Raw genomic sequence first — 6,625 nt, 5'->3', positions numbered from 1 at the left:
CATATTTTTTTTATTATTACAGTTATTACAGGAACTAAGTATATAAGTGTTCCTATAGACCCAATAAAATGAAAAATTATAATAAAATGATAAAAAATTACCAGTTTCAGATTTTTTCCTTTATATTGGCCTAATTATCTACCTGCATGCCAAATTTGAACTTTCTAGGTCACCTGGAAGTAGGATATAGTTTTGATCTATAGGTCAGTCAGTGATAAAAATGACGATTTTTAGACGTTAATATCTAAATAACCATTTGAGATGCGTTTATGAAATTTGGAAAACATATGTATCTCGCGAGTCTCAATATATGAGCCAAATTTGACACATCTATGTCAAATAGTTTTTGAGTTATGAGGAGGTCAAAAGTGGCTCCAAATGGTTCGTGTAATATTACACACGGTGCTACTAGCCAGTTCTGTTACTAGAACTTGGCTGACACGCTACCGCGTGTCTAGATGTATAAAAAAACGGCAAATAAGTCTTGTCTGTTGTTTGGGAGCTTAATATTTATTTTATTCAGCTTTTTAGTATTTATTGTTATAGTGGCAACAGAAATTACATCATCTATGAAAATTTCAACATTACTTGGTGGCAGAGGGACGGACAGACGGACAGCGGAGTCTTAGTAATAATAAAAAAGTTTTACCCTTTCGTACGGAAAGATGCGTGTAGGCGCGTCAAAATAGTTTCATCAGCATGATGTCAAATGCATGCATTTAAGAAGTATCTTTATGCATTGTTTAATAAACTTCAATCAAATAATAATAATCTATTTATTAATATTAAAATAATAATTATTATTGTTATGATGAATATAATTTATTCTTTTATTTCCACTACTATAAAATTTCGCATATTAAAACATTCACAATTTTTTTTTTAAAAACATAGTTAAAAAAGATAAGGCTTGAAGTTGTCTGACTTGATGGTTAATTGGCTGTGTAGCAACTTCATGAAGTTTTCATTTGCGCGCATATTTTCATAACACGCCAGAAAAAGTACAATTTAAAAAAATTGCGAAAATAATTTCTATTTCTGTGGTATTACTTGAAATTACAAAATTTTTATTATAATGGCTAAAAAAATACTTATACATCGACATCAATTTCTTTTAATAGTCTAACTTTTCTGCCTGCGGTTGCTGCGGAGTCCTCCCGCAAGAGATGACAAATGACCATTCCTCAGATGTTTTGAAACTAATGTTATTGTATATAACATTAGTTTCAAAACATCAGAGGAATGTATGTCAGTATTATATACTGTATAGGAATATTTTTATATGTGTATAGTTCATTAATTACTTCATTAAGCTACCCATTGTTTGCGTAGGTAGAATAAGTACCTTTTCACATGCGCAAGGTCAAGTAGTAATATCGGTAGTTAAATCGGTATTGTGTGTAGGTCATTTACGAAGTATCAATTAATTTACGAAGAAATGTGGTGGCCATTTTTATTTTATTTTAATTATTAATTGAAATCCAAATGTATTATTATTTAATAACGCAAAAAGAAAACCAATTAAAATTAAACTTTTAGACTTTTAGTTATGAATTTCTTAAGGAACCTTAATCGAACAAGAAAATAAATGGATATATTTTAAAATATATATTTAAGATATAAGATAAGTAAAGATTTAGGCTTTTAGGTTCTCGGTATTTTAAAATTAAAAACATTTACTTATTAAGTTAATTTATTAAAAATTGTGATGTTAGTTTTAAGTGATGATGCTTTAGCCGAATTTGGACTCACAATCTTCGGTTCCGGTCTCATCCACTATATATATTATGATATCGGTAGACGGATGAGCAAATGGGCCACCTGATGATAAGTGGTCATCACCACCCACAGACAATGGTGTTGTAAGGAATATTAACCATTCCTTACATCACCAATACGCTACCAACCTTGGGAACTAAGATGTGACGTCCCTTGTAGTGTAGTTACACTGGATCAATCACCCTTCAAACCGGAACACAACAATACTGAACACCAAGATTATCCTGATGTATATTTAATTTTTAGAAGTTATTCTTTTAGAGCGTTATGAAAAAATGATGAATTGAATTGTTATGATGTGCAAGCACAGAGTTACTTACTTGACCTGTAAACTACATGATGAAGTAACTCGCCATTACCGCCAACTAAGTGTCAAGACGCACCAAATAGATAACGTCACGCCTCATCTCACTACACAATGTTTATTCAATTACAAAATTAAACTGTAACGCTTAAATTTGTCAGTGCATATAAAAGTGGTGATAAAATTAAATAACGATATTATTATTAAGTAGATTATTATTATTTTAGCGTAAGTATATACATATATGCATTTAATAACGCCGAATAAACTGACCTTTTTTGTACCAGTTTCGTATATAAAACGAAGAAAATCGATTGTTTGAGTTGTATAAACAAACATTAATCAACAAAACATGATTTCTTTCCTCGTTGTTTGCTTGTTAGATGAAGGTCAAGAAAACAGTTGAAGTCGTGCACAGAGCTAATAAGGTTTAGACACGTTTAAGGCTATTTCACAACACTACATATGACTTTGGATAAAAATGCTCTATTGGTCAAGTAATTACAGAGATTTATATATATTGCAACTAAATCTTAATTTATTTATTTATTGAAATAGTTACATTAAGCACTTTAATTAAATTTACTGATACAGGTAACATTTATAGTGATGCGTCTTTTAAGGTATAAACAAAGAATTATTATTATCACAATTAAATAAACATTAAAAATTCGCCTAAATGCAACTTGGACCGATAAACTGTTAACGTTTTCTAGATCACTATAAAAAAATTCAAAATATAATCAGACTTTATAGCCTTTACACTTTTGAATATTATAAACTATCATAGTTAAAAACACATACATCTTTTGTACTTTAAAGTTTAAGACTGAAATCGTTTAAAATTAAACTAAAACTCTTGTTTCACTAATACACGCACGACACATTGGCTTAAAACTACCCCTGAACTGTTTACGTTACTAACTCGAGGAATTAATAGTTTAGGAACATTACTTCTGAAAACTGACACGGCGATCTAGCTTAATAGATTTAATATTACGAAAATATTGAACAACATCGATAACACCAGTGATGTTCTTCATTGAATAACAATCAATCTTTTTCTAGATTAAAAAAAAAATACTAATTCGATTATGGCATTACGATTCTATTCCAGAAATAAACTTATAATAAGTTAATACTTAATACTTATTTCGGATCGTAATCGATCCGAAATAAACCAGTGTTTCGAAATCTTTAAAAAAATGAAACAAAACCACATACCAACCACAACAGATAAAATATATTTCAATAGTATTTATGTAATAATAAAGGTATAGGTATAACTAATACCAAATAAACGTCTGCGTAGTAATAAATGTAAAAAAGTGTGTTTTTTTGTTTCATTTTAATTAATTATAAAATAATAAAAAAAAAAAATTATTAATAATATATAACTATGCAATATATGACTATAAAACGAATATATTTGAAGGGAACGTTTCCACCATAAAAAGATCTAGTCGTAAGATTAGTCGAAAGCTTCTTTTTGAGAATGTATAAGAATAAGCTGCAAGAAAAGGACGAGACTGGCGTCTTATAATATAATGTATTAGTTCGGCCCGCGGCTTGACTCGTATGTGAGTGTAGGGTTGGTTTGATTAGGTTATATCCTGTTTCCTTTTCCACTACGATACTTGTAGTACTTTAATGTACATACTTGTGTCAATAAGCTAAACTGCCGATGCATTCAAAAGGTGGCTAGGGAAACTCTTCAAAGACTTCTAGTTCGTTGAAATTGGACGTGCTTTATTTATGAGAGAGATTTATACACCTGATATCATTTTGATCAATTTGAAGTTAAAAAATTGTCTGTCATAATATTAGATTTGAAATAAATTTCCTGACAACGCCAGCAAACCCTTGTCATGTCTTATCGAATCTTGTCAATATAAATCAATTCTCCCATATTTATTTAAATTTAGAAAGTTATGCTGCTCGGCAAAACAAAAAAGGACAGGCGGTTATATTAAAATAAAATACATCAACTACAGATCTACACTAATAATATTAGGGAGGGCCAAGTCTAAATATTCAGAGCTCTGTGGATTACTTTAGTTTTCGTAAATACACAGTTAATTTCCTCCGAGTATCGAAAGTCCGAGCAAAATATTAATACATCCACGATTAACAAAATGCTTAGACAGAAATGAACTTTCTTTTTGTTTTCTTTGTTTTGGATGATCGTGATTGTTTTTAAATAAAATGTGCAAATCGAAATCTAGCAAGCCAACAAGCTTAAGCAATTATGCATCGTAATAAATATTCTAAGATCATTTTCATTGTTGGTATGATATGATTTCAATTTGAAGGTTCTTCGAACTAATATAACTGGTATGAACCAGTTTACAGAGATGTGTCTTTACGTCATAGTTATAAAATCAGTAAAAACTTAACTCGGAACTGAAAGATAGATTATCTTTAACAATTATTATAAATAATCAAATTGAAAAATATATATCCAGCAAAATAGTTTGTTTTAATAATTAGACCAATTATAAATAAAATAGTTTTCATAAAAGTATCAATTTAATAAATTTACAATTTTTTTACACGTTTTTGGGTTGTTTACTCCGAACCTCGGATCTACATTCTTATCAGCTAACGACTAGATCAACAAAACAGTTTCTTAACTGATGTTCTACTCAACTACCAGTGGTATGCGAAAATAAGTCATAAGGTTTAATCGATCAAATCAAATTTCATAAATGCACTAGAGAGATATATTTTAAAGTCATTTACTAATCCATTGCAGATTGCGTGTTAGGTCAAATCGATAACATAACCCTCTTTAGTTACCGATACCTACTTTAATGGCGTACTCTACCATCAATCTCTTAAGTACAAAAAAACTGCTTTTGTTAGTGTACAAAGGGAAAATTCGTAATGTAAAAATGTAGGCGTCACGGGTCGCCGAGCTGTTGTTAAGCATGGCAACTGACGGTTATTGATGAAAAAATGTGCGTGTGAGAAGTTCTACTTCTTAGGCGCAAAAAAAATTTAATAAAAATAGTTTTTAATTGAATGAAAATTTTCAAAAATTTTTTTTTTTATTATATGATAAGTAGATGTAGTTCAGTTTATATGACCACAACTCCTATAGCAGTCATTGTTAATGTCAACATTTTCACAAATTATGTTTGTAAAATTAAAAAATTGTAATGTAAAGTTGTATTTGAGATTTGACATTTAATTGGCGGTTAATAACTTAATCGTACAGTTTTTGTATCAATATAAAAGATACTCGCATGTTCTAGAAAAATATATGTGACATACTTATTTTTTAATTATTATTATTATTTAACTTGGTGCTAGGGCTTTGTGCTAGCCCGCCTGGGTACCATCACACTCACACTTATCAGATATTCTACCGCCACACAGTACCCAGTATTGTTGTGTTCCGGTTTGAAGCGTGCGTGAAAACTATTGTTAATGAAATTACAATTATTATTTTTTTATTTATTTATTTATATTTTGGAAACAAACAGTGCTATTAATAATTATAAATTTTGTACATAATTAATCCTTAAACCAAAACAGTTTCCTATGACAATTAATACATAAATAACTTTCAGAGTGTAGAAAGCATATTAATAATTACTATTATAAATTATAAATTGTATAAGGATTTATAAAAGTTACAAAAAATGACAATCAATGGCAGATGTCTGAGATTATAAATACAAACAGAAACACAAGAATTTGAATAAATTATTATTATTGTTGTTATTTTATCACATCCTGGTGAAAAGAACAATAATTTATAAGAAATAATAATAATAAATTAAAATAGTTACTGTACAAATCATGATCATGTGAATCGCAATTACAATCCTCGGAGCAAAAAATGTACCACCGTCACCAGTGGAGACAATAGGGCGAAGTGTTATACTTGTAATGTATTATTTTTTAAATTAAAATAATTAAAAAAAAAAAACAAGAAAGAACATTATAATATAGTAACCGCTTGTAAATTTCCCCATTATTTGGCTAAGGCCTCCTCTCCCTTTGAGGAGAAGGTTTGGAGCGTATTCCACCATGCTGCTCCAATACGGGTTAGTGGTTTCACATATGGCAGAATTTCGTTAAAATTAGACACATGCAGGTTTCCTCACGATGTTTTCCTTTACCGCTGAGCACAAAATGAATTATGAACACAAATTAAACACATGAAAATTCCCCGCAATGATCGGTTGATATGTAAAAAAGACATTTGTAATAAAATTGCATATTTATTTATCAAAATAAAAAAATATATCTAACATTATAAAACAATTTAAAAGTCGAATACATAAGAAACCTTTATATTATCGACAAGCAAGTTCAATAGCGGGACACCGTGACCCATTTCCTGAAGGTCGCTTCCCTTGGCCTATTTATAGACGCAAACATTATTCTTATATAAATAGGAACAAGGGAAATATATTGATAAGTAATAATTTCTAAAGTTCTACGATTACTCTTTCATATGAAGTCAATGTTATTATTTCAAGAGAATGAGATGGCTCAGTGGTTAAGATGAGTTAATTTTCCCCGTGCTTA

This window comes from Vanessa atalanta, chromosome 21 (genome assembly GCF_905147765.1).
Source record: "Vanessa atalanta chromosome 21, ilVanAtal1.2, whole genome shotgun sequence".
NCBI lineage: Eukaryota > Metazoa > Arthropoda > Insecta > Lepidoptera > Nymphalidae > Vanessa > Vanessa atalanta.
The sequence above is the reverse complement of the archived record's forward strand: the minus strand, read 5'-3'. Positions refer to the sequence as shown.